Source organism: Notechis scutatus, chromosome 4 (assembly GCF_049901735.1).
Source record: "Notechis scutatus isolate UNSWTSFEM ecotype Mainland chromosome 4, rNotScu1.2, whole genome shotgun sequence".
NCBI classification, from domain to species: Eukaryota; Metazoa; Chordata; class Lepidosauria; order Squamata; family Elapidae; genus Notechis; species Notechis scutatus.
The window spans coordinates 128,910,334-128,925,926 of NC_142012.1; positions in this window are offsets into that span (position 1 = coordinate 128,910,334).

The following is a 15,593-nucleotide window of genomic DNA, read 5'->3' on the forward strand; positions in this document are numbered from 1 at the left end:
AATTTTAACAGAGCTATCTTCACTTCACAATTTCTTTCCTGGAAGTACAAGTGGTGGCAAAGATCTTATGATAATACATTGAGCTGCACATTTTGAAAAAGGGTGACTCTTTTTCAGAAAAAAATATCAGACAATATAATTTTATGTGAATGAGAGTTAATTTATTCTTTAAAAATTAAGCTGTAGACATTATATTTTATTTATATAGATATAACTGAGGGGTTCTCTCTGAGGTTCTTGTTTTGTTGCAGACATTTCATTACACAATTTTCATCAGTGCTACACTGCTGCATATATAATTCTTGTTAATATAATTCTTGTAATAGAAAGATAGAATAATTCATGTGTCTTCTGTTTCTTTTTTTAAATCTATATTTCCTCTTCTTTATAATCACATTTGTTTAGACAGATTTTTATTTTTTGTATTCACAATTTTTGTTCTTTGATTTTTATTTGTAGTTGTAGATAATTAATTGTATTAAAAAAGATCAATTTATAATTCTTCTCTTTCCACTAAATGAAAGGAAATATTTTGGTACCATGATTTCAGGGACTGTAAGAAAGAGAGCTGTGATTTTTGAACTGTCAGATTATGATCTCCCTATATTTGATAAGACAATGCATACCTTGCCTCCTCAAAACCAGGAAGGGGCAAGAAACTTCAACTCTTGGCTATCATCTAATACTAGGCCCTCAGCCTATTTCTGTTAAGACAAGACATGAGCCCTAAATGACTTCTTTGCATGACATTTCGTTTTATATTGCATGCCAAATGTTTGGCTGTAAGATGCATGCACTTTCCATAAAGATGCATTTTTATTTGTTTTATTGCATTCAATATGCTGTTGTGAGAAGTTGTGATATATTCTTTGTCTAAATATCAGAGCTCATATTTTGTCATCAACGGATGGAGGACAGATGGGAGACATGTAAACAAATAACACACAAAATGCCAAACTGAATATTGCGTTTCATGTCATGCTTACAATTGACATGCATGTCTTTGCATGGGAAATAAAAGCCAAGGAAAAGCTCTAGAAGACATTGGATCAATGTTAGGTTAAAAAGATCCAATATATGTCTCCCTATTTTACTCTTAACATAGACTGTGTTTACATTTCTGTATGTTCTTCCGTTCTTACATTTCCAAAGGTTTCAGTCCTTTAATTGTAGTGGGATGAAGGTAGGTGGCTTCTCTCAGTGCTGAATTACTCCTGAATATACTTGCACAATGTGAAATAGAAAACATAAAGACACAATGCATTGAGTTGTTCCCTCCTATTATCATTTGGTCACTATGCCTCCTTCTTGTTGTAGGGATTTAGAAGCTTAATACCTATTCTCTATCTTAGTTTATGGTATATAAGAATTCGGTTGAACTACTTCTATACCAAAGGAAAAGCCATCTTAATAATTGTTTTTCTGGGATATTAAACCAAATTAATGGCTGCTTTATAGCCTAAGCAAAGCACACAGTTGTTGCCTTGCTTCAGTAGATCCATGAATGATGAGCAATGTTTGTAAAGAGGAAGAATCCATGACTAAATCCAACTGATTTCCGCAGAAGTGAGCAAATGCATAACACAACAGTTGATCAACAGAATATGTATCTCTGCCCGTTTTTTAGAGGAGAAGCACAGTTGGGAAGACATGTATATCTTTGATTCTGGGAATGTCACAAGTCAGAGAAATAAATGTACAAATATACCATTGTGCACCCGCTGCTAGTGAAGTGGAGAAATGCAGTAGGTTGATAGCATTGCAGAGAGGTTACTAACACAGCTCATTGCTTCTCAAACTGTAGTTATTTATGAATTTATTTATACAGTATTATATAAGCAATACTGTAATCAGGCATGGAATAGATAAAGATAAACAGTAAAGTGAGATAAATATTTAGATTACAATTTTAATAGCTGTAGCTCATGTGGGTCAACAATCACATCATTATGGGTCATGTGAAAATTTACTTGCTGAGCCTACTGGCAATTCTAGTCCTACTGCCAATCCATCTTCAGCTTTTAGATAAAATCTGGCTTTGTTCCATAACTGCAAACCATCACAACATCATTGTTTTTAGATATTGTACAATAAAGAGCAAAAATACTGTTTCCAAGTTTTCTAAGCTTGAAAGCTGAACCAGTTTCTGGAAGCCGTGGCCAGACAGATAATGTTTACAGATGGAAGTTGATGCATGGTTTTTCTTCTCTCCCACTGAAAGAGGTGTATTTCTGAACCTGATTACTTTTGCTATAATATAAGACTGGGAAACCTATGGCCTTCCAGATGTTGATAGATTTCAATTCCACCCACCTCAAGTTAGTATAACAATGAATAGAGATAATGGGGTACACCTTGTCTTTTCTATCACTTTCTTATTTGTGATCCACTCTTTCCTAAAGACAGATGTTCACAGCCCTGATCCATGCCTTAATTATTATTATTTTACTATTTATTATCACACAGTCAGCCAGATGTTGGGACCGGGTTTGGCATTTTTATCTACCTATTGAGTCCTTACCTGGGATAGTCAGATCTGGAAGTTGGATGGTTTTACAGATATTGTTGCAGGATTGAAGCTGTTCCCAATAAAGCCACCTTTTCTAATCAACTGGTGGCAAATTTGTCAATGCCAATGGTGTTCAAGTGTGCTCCAGTGGTTCTGTGATTGCACCCGAGGCACCTGTTACTATTGGTACTACCCTTGCTTGCCATTGCCACAGTTGTTCTATTTCTATTTGTAGGTCTTTGTATTTTATTATCTTCTCTGATTCTTTCTCTTCTCTTCTGCTGTCTCCAGGCACTGCCACATCAACTATCCAGACTTTTTTTTGACTTTCTTATCGGCAATTGTTAAGTCAGGGTATTATATGGCAAGTGCCTGTCTGTCTGAATTCTAAAGTCCCAGAGGAATTTAACTTCTTCATTTTCTATGACTCTCTATTTTATGGTCCCATAGTTTTTTTTGCTTGCAGGCAAAAGATACTTCTTGCAGATCTTCCAATGCACCATTGTTGCTACTTTGTTGTGCCGTTGTTTGTAGTCAATCTGGGAAATCAGCTTACCAGGTGGTCCACTGTTTCTTCAGCTTCTTTGCATAGGCAGCACTTACTCTCTGTTGCTCAATTCCGGCTTTGTATGCACTTGTCCTTAAGACTCGATCTTGTGCAGCCAGAATTAGTCCCTTGTTCTCTTTCTTCAACTTTCATGCTTTTAGCCATTGCCAGGTCTTGTTGTTATCTCCTTTCCCTGCTATTTTTTTAAATATACTGGCCATGCAGTACTTTGTCTTCCCATGCCTCCATTCTGTTTTTCATGTTGTTCCTTCCAGAACTGGTACATTCATTTAAAATATTCTCTTGTTGGACTTGATTTGTAATAACAGATCATTATTCTTTGTTTTCAATCACTGGAAATATTGGGAACCTCTAATTTAATCCATTGTTTTTGCTGGGATTTTAGTCCAAGGATTTCTTGTGCAGTATAGTACTTTTCTGTTGTGATAGCAAAATGCCAAACATTCTTCTCTGCAAATTCTTTTTTCTGAAAGAGGCAAAAATAAAAAAAAAGAAATGGCTGTTTCTCTCAAACAATATTACAATTAACATCCATAACTAGCAAATGTAGAACTGAATGAGCTGCCTCCTGGTCTCTTAAATACTTTGTAATAGTAAATGGATCCATAAAAGGAATCATTTGATATCTCCATTCTATCGGGTCTGACAAAGAGTGGCTTCTTTAGGAACAAAATGATTTCCTATTTTGATAGGGACAGAATTCAGGAGAAACAGGCACCTAGCCGCATTTTCAGTCAGATCAATAGTTCATGGATTCACAGTGACAGGTTCCAATTCTGGCAGGTTAGATGAAAACTGCATTAAAAGTGACTCCATTAACAAAATGCAAATTTCTCTATAAAATGATCTATGTACCTATTCCTAATATAGCTAAGTTGAACATACCTAGATTTAAGCATTACAGAAGTTAGAAAATAGATCTACAAACTTTTTGCAGGGCAGAAAAAGTACATTTTCTCCAATACATTATCAACAAAAGATATTAGCAATAAAATATTGTGATTTAATTAAGAGGGTCAGCTCTTGATCAGAGTATACCAGACCACGAAATTGAACAGGAAGACTAAAACTACTTTTATTGAAATTAGATATAATAGAAACTTACAAGTCTGATTCTGCTACACCTCTTTCTACTTTTTATATTTTTAGGAATTAGGGAGGTATTTGTCTGAGTCACTTCTGAGTGTTATCTCATTGTTTGGACAGTTTCAGCCCTTTTTGCTGAAAATATAGTTCTTGCATATTTTCCTTATCCTCTAAGGTATGATAAGATCTATTGTCAAGTTAAATAATAACAATAACAGTTTTTATTTTATTTATTTGATTTGTCAATTGCTTATAAGATAATAGGTATAAGAGTAACATGAGTATGAATACAGGAAATAGGTAAGAATAAATGGGGGCAATAAGACAGGGATGGTAGGCATGATTGTGTACTTATGCACACCCCTTACAGACCTCTTAGGAATAGGGTGAGGTCAATAGTAGATTAAGATTAAAGGAATGGGGGCTTGAGGATGTAACAACAGAGTCAGAGTTAATAATAAATGATTAACTGTTTGGTCAAATGATAGTGGTGAGCGTACATGATTTTCCTGACTCCTGTTTTCCCCACAACAACAAGCCTGGAGGTAGGTTGGTTGGGCTGAGAGAAATTGACTGGTCTAAAATCACAATAAAGTCTGGCAGGCTGATTAAGGGAGGCCTAAAACTCACAGTCTCCTAATTTCTGCAGTGGCTTAGGCACTACATCAAACTGAGTTTCCTCTTCATTAATGATGCTGTAAGAATAGCTCTTGGAGAAAAATGTTTATGATCCCTCTAAACCAGATGAATAGGAGGGCTCTATTATGTCTGGATTTGCACTTTTTAAAATAAGTAAAAAGTACATATTGTTATATAAAATAGTAACAGGAACCTAGTGTCTCAGATGGTTTTAACTACATAATCAGTCACCATTGGCCATGTTTCCTGGAGTGCATGGAAAGCACAATCCAAAACATCTGGAGGATATTAGATTGTTTTTCCTTGAACTTAAAAAAGGAAGTATATTAGAAGACTATTGATTCAAACTTTGAACAATGCCTAACTGCATTATCAAACCCATATTTTGAGTCAGTGTGAAATTAGAAAACAAATTCATCCTCTGCCAACTTGTTTTGAAGAAGCTAACTGCAGCATCACATGATCAGGATTAGATTTAGCACAATGTAGCCAGAAAGATGCCACCCTTGAGTGTGGAGCTACATCTCCTTAAACCCTCTTCAGTATACTGCTTCCTGCAGTGCCTCAGGTAAAAACTGTCACTCAGTTGATCACACTCTGCAATAATGTTTTATAAAGTGGGGCTTCAATTCCTCTAAACTGGGAGAATTATTTTACTGCCCAGAAGGGAACCTAGTACATTTGCATGCATTCAAGATGCTATAGAGACAAAAACTTCTTTGTTTAGGCAAGCATGTAAGTATGCACCACAGGAGTCTGCTTGGCACACAGCAATCCAAAGTGCCTTTGCTTTTCCCTTTGGCTAGCACAGGACTTTGCATCTGCTTTCCCAGTAATTGAATACTCTGCCTGATTGTGATTTGTGTTCTGTATCAACTGCACTGTTGGGCCTTTGCAGAGTCAAAACTGTGTTTTTCAACAAGGAATGTTTTCCAATCTTCCTGTAAAGGTGTCCTGCAATTTTTCACAGTGATAAGTTGAACTGAGTTACTGTATATTAAAAATAATGAAATGGTTAATTTGCTTTATTTTATTTATTCCAGTTGCCAGCCCTCCCTACAAAAAGCACCATTTCTATTTCTTATTTATAAAATTCCTACAATAGCTATCCAAAAGTGATGGAATTCAATTAAAAACAGTCTTTCAGTAGAGACGGTGGTATCACCATACTTCTCATCTGTCCCTTTGCTGCAACTTGGTAGAATGAATGAAGATAGATAGTAAGAGAAGTCTGACGGAGATACCCTTTCCATAGATAGTGGAATTGCCTCTTTAAATTGCATATTAACAGCAATACCATAATCTATCTTTTGAGCTTGCACTTTATCCAACTCTTCATCAATGAAAATAGGGCCAGACTTGCATACTTGTGAATTACATTCACTCTCGCATTACAGACCAGAGTTCCAGTCCACCTCCCCATTATCAGTGTATAACAGAAATTTCTTATTCACTTGATACCTAGTATATAGTTTCTAATATTGTTCATTAATATGTCCAGTACTATCTTTTGATGAAGAATGTGTTCAAATACTGATGACAATAGCTTACATTAAAGAAACTTTTAAAAGACTTAATTGAATTTTAATCTCACAGTGGATCTATTCTATTATCAATTTTATCCCTGGAACAGCTGTATTGAGATATTGAGGGACATTTCCAAGGATAAAATGAAACAATGCACTGATAGTTCTGAACATGCATGGTGTGAAAATAATCAAGATTGAATGGGGTTCCTCCAGGAACTTGCAAATGAGACAAGAAGTAAACTGTATAACATATCCTATCTTGTCCTATGATGTAGGCAGACTGTTGTTCACTGTAAGTTCTCAGTGAAACCAATTCATAAGTACTGAAAACTGCAGAACAATGGAAAGAAAATTAGCCTAGAGAAGGAACACAAGGCAAAGATATTTCTCAGAACCTCACAGGGTAAAAACACTCTACAATGGTTTTTCACACACAGAACAAATGTAATCATTACCCTCTTCTATTGTTTCCTTATTATTTGCATGGCAAGATCAACCATTTTCTTATTTGTGCCATTGTAGAAGAGAGAAGTGTGAATGAATTTTTCTTTTTTCAAATTAGTAAAAGGTCCCAGAAACATAGTAAAAGTACATCAAATTATGTTCTGAACCATCAGAGTAGAGCAGATAAGCATCTTATCTTGGTATGAAATTGCATGTCTGTGCAATAGTGTTATACAATCTTTCAGTCAAGACATAAATTCTATTTAAAGCATTGCTGTCTCTAAATAGAAAGCTCACTGAACCTTAAAGTGCATAGGAGTTCTATTTGCCACACAGCTATAGAATGTTCATTATATGGGGATTTCCTTGGCCTTGTTCTAATCCCTGAAATTTCATTAACTCAAAATGGGTAAGATAGAAATGGGTACAACTTTGAGCCATACTATTGAACATTTTCAGACAAATAAGGAAGTCAAAGAACGTCATGACTGATGTGGTAGCCTAGTGGTGAAGATGCTCGCCTCCCTCTCAGAAGGTTCAATCCTAGGTAGTGGCAGATGTTTCTCTTGTTTTCTTTGTACAAAGAAAAAAAAATGTGCTGAGAATTCCACAGAGGCATCAGGAAAGGCATTTGGCCAGTAAATGCTCAGCTCCATCCAGTCTCTCTGACTCTCCCAAATTAAGGGACTACAGGTTCATAAAAGGAAAAAGAAAGAGGTCAAAGAGCTACAAAGGAATCACTGAAACTCTACAGTAGGGGTGTCAAACTCAAGCCCCAGGGGCTGGATCTGGTCCACGGGGTACTTAGATTTGGCCCGCGGGGCCGCCTTGAAAACAGTGAAGATCTGGCCTGCAGCCCTCTGCCAGCAAAAACAGAAGTCAGGAGAACTCAGTTTTTGCTGGCAGAGTGCTGCAGGAGGCCATCACGGCTGAAAACAGAGCTCGGGAACCCAATTTTACTGGCAGAGCACTCGGACCACAGGTGCCTTCAACACGAGTGATGTCAAACTGGCCATGCCTCCCTGGCCTCCCCAAGGTCAAACACAACCCTGATGAAATAGAGTTTGATACAGTTCTACAGTATTTTTCTATTCTTATACTTGATCTGGGAGTGGGAAGAAAGAAAGTCTTATGTATGAAATTGTTCTTGTCAATTGAAAATTCTATATTCACCCCTGGTTGCACACAACAAATGATTGACATCTACACTTCTATCTTGGAGGAAGTAGAGGAAACTAAAATAAATCTTGGAAACTTTTTTCATTATAAATGTACAGTAGATAAAATATTTTTTGGAAAAAGAGAGAAGATGATTCTTATAAAAAAAAATCTACTGTTTTAGTTTTGCTGCAATATCTCTGTCTCTGTCATTAATATCTCCTAATTTTCTCCGTAATTTAAACTGGTAACACAAATCAGCAGACTCTTCCTTGGCACAAAAAGAAAAATAAAGGTCAATATTTGATGATTCGCATCAGTAGTATTGTATCAAGAAAAAGAGAGAACATGCAGGTCCCATGCAACAAATGGAAAGCTTTGGTAGGAAGCAAAGGCAAGTAATTCAAAAAACCCACCTATTTTAGATATGGAGAAGGACTATCATACTGAAAATGTTCCTTGGGCTTTGTGGTGGGGTGGGGTGGGAGGCAACTCTCTTTCAATGTGAAAAGAGAATTTAAAAGTACTTCCAACTGGGGAGAGAATGTTGATACTGTTTTCATTGGCTGAATGTTGATTACTGCATTTATTTAGTTGTGAAATGGCCAAATGACATGCAATCGTTGTACAAACTTTTGCCAGTAGTCTGCCCTCTCCCTGTCTTCCCATAATTCAATTAAATCCCACAGGAGGAAACCATGAGGGATCCTCTGCCATTAGTCATTGGACAGAAATGAATGGTAAATGACATCACTAGTAATACCTTTAAACAATCAAGCACAGGCAGTCTTTGACTATGGCCGTAATGGAGCCTGGCCATTATATGATGGTGTAAACTGACCCAATTTTGACCAGTGACTGACCCAATTTTAATTTGCTTTCAATGGTTGTTAAGCGAACCCATTGTTCTCTATGGGGCCTTTTTTGCTGAAAATCAGAAGTGAGCACTGGTTTGGGGGAAAAACATAAATTGCAGTCACATGATATGGGATGCTGCAAACAGCTATAAGTGAGGGCCAGTTGCTGACCACCTCAAATCCAGTCATGTGACTCTAGAGGGGGCACTCATCAGAATTTCAGAACTCGGTTTTAGGTATCTTTTTTAGAGGGTTGGCTCTGGCTTAGCTTTGAATGGTCGCTAATTGACCAATCATAAGTCTAGTGCAACTTGTAAGCTTAAATAGCTTACTAAGATATTTAAAAAAAACCAGACACCAATAAGGTAAAAAACAGACTCCTCTGGAGGAAATGCTTTAGAAATTGCAAGTTAGGTTTTGATTAACGCTAGTATTAAACTAAGTCAAACTGTATGCATTTGTCGCCTGCATTTTCCATTGATCTAAGTGAGGCTGAACTTGTGTCTTAGGTTTGCCATCTAACCTTTATTTCAAGGAACTTTTCCCTTTTTTCCCTTCTTCTTTGACTTTGAGGACTAGGCCAGATGGTAGTCCACTTGCACAAAGATGGTAGATTCACAGTTTTGGATTCTAAAAAAATAATATTTGATTCTGTCAGCACTAGAAAGTAGACCATATTTTGGATGGTATTACAAGAAGAAGGATTTGGAGCTCAAACCAGATCTTATGGGCAACTTAAGCCTTATGGAGCAGAAGTCAGACTATGATTCAGTCTTTCCTTTTTTTCTTATGTACAAAAATAACATGACAAATGAATAAAGTATTTCCTGTATTCATGTGTTATGAAGATTACAGTAGGAATCCTGTAAAACTGAGCCTTTTTGTGAGTACATCTTTTGAGCTATATGCTGATTTCTACATAATGATTATGAAGGACAAGCCTCTTTACACTGCTGAAAGGAATGATTAAAAATACTCATGATAAAAGGGACACTATAATTGCAAAAAGTTAATTTCAACGTGCCATCTGTTGAATTGTTTAAGATATTATTGTTATGCAGCTTTGGAGAATAATTATAAGGAGTTATAATTGTTTACCTCCCAGGACCTGGAGATTCTGCTCACAGACACTCATACTATGGTCACCTCTGATATGGATTATTGTAATGTGCCCTTGCAGTGTATTTGGAAGCTGCATCTGGTGCAAAATATGGCAGCATGGGCAACTATGAGCATTTCTTTCTCAGCGCATGTTACACTTCTGTTTCATAAGCTATATTGATTTCCAATATTCTTCCTGATTCAATTCAAGATCCTAGTTTTATGGTATGAGACTGGATTATATGAGGGATCATCTCCCTTTGGGTACACCCCTTTATGTACAACTAGCTGGGAAAGGCATGCTATGAGTTCTATCTACAGAAGAATGTCATGTTCTGTAGAGTCGTGGTAGTACAGTGATTAGAATGCAGTACTACAGGTTATTTCTGCTGACTGCTGGCTGCCAGCAGTTTGGCAGTTTGATTCTCACTGGCTCAAGGTTGACTCAGCCTTCTATCCTTCTGAGCTCAGTAAAATGAGGACTCAGATTGTTGGGGCAATACACTGACTCTGTAAACCACTTAGAGAGGACTGTAAAGTGCGGTGAAGCTGCATATAAGACTAAGTGCTATCAGATGGATCTTGACACACTAGAACACTGGGCCATAACTAGCAAAATGAAATTCAATGTAGAGAAAAGTAAAGTCCTACACTTAGGCAAGAAAAACCAAACGTACACATATGGGTGAAACCAGGCTCAATAGCAGTGAGAGGGCTCTTGGAGTTTTAGTGGACAATCAGTTAAATATGAGCCAGCAGTGTGCAGCAGCTGCCAAAAAAGCTAATGCAATCCTAAGTTGCATTAACAGAGGGATACAATCGAGATCAAGTGAGGTACTAATACCACTCTATAAAGACCACACCTAGAGTAAGACCACACCTAGAGTACTGCATCCAGTTTTGGTCACCACACTATAAAAAAGATGTTGAGAAGTACAGAGAAGAGCAACCAGGATGATTAGGGGACTGGAGACTAAGGCATATGAAGAACAGTTACAGGAACTGGGCTTGGCTAGTCTAGTGAAGAGAAGGACCAGGGGAGACATGATAGCAGTCTTCCAATATTTGAGGGGCTGCCACAGAGAGAAAGGGGTCAAGCTATTTTCTAAAGAGCCTGTAGGCCAGACAAGGAATAATGGATGTAAACTGAGCAAGGAGAGATTTAACCTGGAAATAAGGAGAAACTTTCTGACAGTGAGAACAATCAACCAATGGAACAGCTTGCCCTCAGAAGTTGTGGGAGTGTCATCACTTGAGACTTTCAAGAAGGGATTGGACTGCCATTTGTCAGAAATGGTGTAGGGTCTCCTGCTTGGGTGGGAGGTTGGACTAGATAACTACAAGGTACCTTCCAACTCTGATTATCTGTTATCTACTATTGCTATCTGGTGGGGCCAAGGAAGACAGTCTTTTCTGTTGTGGTGCCCGCCCTGTGCATCATCATCTACCTGGATCATAGGTTGGCTCTGACCCTCCCAGCCTTTGGGAAAGCTTTGAAGACATGCTTTGCTGCAGTTCTTGGGAGTCTGGCAATAGTAAGCTGGTGTAAGAATTGATTCTGTTGCTGGTCATATTATTTTGTTTTAAATTGATTATGGATGTCTTTTATATGTTTGTATATTGGTTTTTAACATATTATCATTGGGTTGCTTTGTTGTGAGCTGCAAAAATTTGCTTTGATGAGATGAGCGATCAAACAAGCTGTGTAAATAATAATAATGGGATAGTGTTCCAATTTAAGTTACTCACAAAAAGTGCCTTTGCAATCAATTAGGCAGCCATGATAATTAATTTAAAGAATCTATCACTTTCAAGAAACTTCATTAGTCAAGAATGCTACCCATTAATTCTTGAAACAACTTCCTAAGAAAAACGTTTATTCATACATTCATTCAATCAATAGCACCATGGTTTATTCAAATAAAAATCATTCAGATCCTGACATTGGTAATGCAGCAGTTAATAAAAATCTTACAAAGTTTTCCTTACTTTGGGGTACTACAGGTGGCAAATCTGGATCACCAATGTCGGAGTAACAGCTTTTTTTCTTACTCAGTATAAACATTCTGGCATTGTCCCTTCCCAGAAGACTGGGTCCACAGGGTTGCAATAAAATTAGCTTTTAAATATATTCACTAATGTTTCATTAAGCTCCTGTTAGGTTCTATTATTAATTTGATGGTGTACACTTTTCTTGCATAAATGATCTTGTGTCTAATTTGTCAGTTCTGTACAAGTTATCAAGACTACAAAACAATAAACTTTGGACAATATTCTAGTTCATGAGAAAATCCTAAAATGACTCAAATAGACAAATAAGCTTATTGCAGTAGCTTGTTGTCATTCATATTACTGTGCTCACAGGCTTGTAGCATGGGAAGAAAAACATCTATATGCAATCCAGAGAAATTGAAATTAAACAACAGGGGGGAAAGGTGCCAAAAAGGTAAATTGGGACAAGCTGCTAAATGTAACCATATATGGAGACAGCCTTAGGATGTGGGGAGTTCAAACATTTATTATGTGTATCTATAAGTAAGGAACAAAGGAAGAGTTGAAAACCAAATAGAGAAGAAAAATATATTCACAGTTTTATGAGTACTTTTATGAGTTCTATTAAGATTGGTATGCAAACACACAAGCAGAAGAGTATAACCCCACACAGTTGTTTTCTCCAACATCTAAATCCAAACCTTTTGAGTGTTCTCACCAGGTTTTAATCACTGCTGGTTGGTGGGTCTAAGAGTGAGGTCTTCTTAAGGAGGAAGTCGTGTGGGCACCTAGACTGGCAGGATCCCACACTGCTGGCCCTGGCACAGACAGCCCTACCAAACCATATTCTATGATAGTTGGATTTTGTAGAAGTAGGAGAGGGTTTTGAAGAGCTTTTTTGCCCTGTATATTTGAAAAAGAGGGATGTTACAGGCCCACTTTCACCATTACCTCAGGAACAGGGCTGAAATATCTTAGACTAGCGGGCACCTGCAAATTGGGCCATGCTACCTTCCTCCCTGTAGGTTGGAAATATCCATTTTGGTCTTTGGCAAGGGAAAACATTGGAGACTGAGACATGCTGATCTAGCCCTCCATTGACCTTGGATGCCAAGAATCTTTTGAAGGACAGGATTGAAGAGAATGCTGGCAGTTGGACCAATGGGCCCTCCCTCTGGCAGGTAAGTGCCATAAGGCTTCCCAGGAAGCCAAATTCTCATTCTTTGGGCTCCTGCAAGGCCTAATATACTTGGGGGGCATAGCAAATTGTCTATTCACAAAAAGGTTATTTGGGGCCTGAATTGGTGCTGAATATTTCTCTGCCAACAATAATGTGGGCAATGGAAAAATATATCTAAAAAAATTAAAATAATGTGGGCAATGATTACAGCTCAATGATAAGCAAACTGAGTCTCTCGCCCCGCCCTCTCTCTTTCCCTCCCCTCTTCCTCTCCCTCCCCTCTCCCTTCCTTCCCCCTTCTTGTAGAGTAATAGATTAAAGTTTTCTTATATGTCTGAACCTTTGATAATGAAATCGCTCTGTTTACTACAGTAGCTTTTCCAAAGAGTCTTTTCAATTCATGAAAGTCAGAACATGAATACAGAACATTTCAGCCACGAGATTCATGAGTTATGTTGTTATTGAGAGTGTCTGAACTTTGTCCACTTTAGAGGACACTGGACAAATAGAGAGAGAAGGCATTTTGTCCTTGTCATTTAATAAATAGCTTGAATTTTCAGTTTATCTGTATTCTACTTTCAAACTGATTCAGGTATAAATCTTTCCTGCATTATGATTTCTTTGCAACTCAAGTGACTTATGGGAGAACTCTTCAAATGAACATTTATGTAAGAAATACCTCTGAACAATCTGTAATGTTAGAGTAGTCCCATTGACTTATACTGAACCAGTCCCATGATTAAAATTAAATTTAAAGTGCTTTGCAGGTTTGTGATTAGGAGGAGCATGTGCATCACATCAAATTCATGTTGAGTTTGTAATTAAAGCCTCCTGCCACCCGTTAGTCTTTCAAGAGCAATTTAATAAGGTAGCTGTACAATGTAATGCCCTCGTGATTTCCAAAGCAATATGAGAATCATGCAGGCGCATATTCAATGGACTCTCAGAGCTAATAATTATGTTCTTTCATATCCTATGGAATTGTCCCACAAATAAATTATTTCATACTTCATACTTATTAAGGGGGTGGAAGATACCAGAATATTTTAAGCCACTTTAATAATAATTAATAATCAACCATTTATAAGAATATCCAGTATTATTGAAATATGAAAAATAAGATGAATAGTAAAACAAACAATATTTTTCAGTGGCATTATAAGATCAGATAGACTAAAAACAATGTATGTATGGAGAAAGAGAGAAAGGGAGGGAGGAACGGGAGAGAGAGAGAGAGGGAGGGAGGAGGAAAAAAAAGAGAGAGAAGTTTAGTTTTTCTTCCTTTTTCTGGAACATTCCTTGGCTGGTCTGCCATTCATGATATTTTTTTACTCCAGGTTTGTGAAAAGGAAGGATACAGAGGCATTACTAAACATGACTGAAAATATGCCTGAAAATTGAATTGAACCTCCTGCTACTGAAACTGGTGGATGGTTTTTTCCTCCTGCTGTCATGTTTTACAAGTTCCATTTTCCTCCTGATTCAGGATGCAAAAACAATTTGCATAAATCTTACCCTTGGAGCAAAGGAATCTAGACCTAGCATGATAGAAAAAACACTGAGAAACCAACACATAGTTTGGTTTTCCAATCTTCCAAGCAGATTTGCAGACCTGACTAGTAATGGCTATAGTATTTGTTTAATTCTTGGTACAGTAGTGTGACTTTAGAACTAGTTCAATTTGTTTACTTGATGAGAAAAATCCATTTACTATAAGTATCAAAGTATCCCTCTACGGTTAAATGTGTACATTATGCTAACATCATCAAAATATTGAATATATTACTATTGGTTGAATATATTGTACCTTTTGTTACAATATACAAAGCCATACATCTTGGTGCATAAACCAAGCCAGAATGTAGGTTGGTTGATTTTGAATGAGGGTGTTGTATGAATCAGACCATTCAGAATAACAGAGTTGGAAGGGACCTTGGAGATCTTCTACTTCACGGATGTCAAACTTGCTGCTTTATGTTGCTGTCACATGACAATTCACAATGTTTTTCCCATTTGCAGAGCTGGGGTGGGCATGACTTGCATGTGATGCATCCAGCCCATAGGCCACCAGTTTGATACCCCTGTTTTACTCCAACCCTCTGCTCACACAAGAGACCTGATACCATTTCTGACAAGTGATTCTCCAGTCCGTTCTTAAGAGACTGGACAATGACTTTCCGGTCTCTCCATTAATGGAGCACCCACAACTTCTGAAAGCAAGCTGTTCCACTGGTTGATTGCTCTCATTGTCAGGAAAGTTCTCCTTAGTTCTAGGTTGGATTTCTCCTTGATTAGCTTCCATCCATTGTTTCTTGTCTTGCTTTCTGCTGCTTTGGAAAATAGATCGACCCCCTCTTTTTTGTGGCAGCTCCTCGAATATTGGAACACTGCTATTGTGTCATGTCTAGTTCTTTTCACTAGACTAACTATGTCCAATTCCTTCAATCTTTCTTCATATGTTTTAGCGCCCAGGTCCCTAATCACCTTTGTTGCTCTTCTCTGCACTCTTTCCAAAGTCACAACTTCTTTT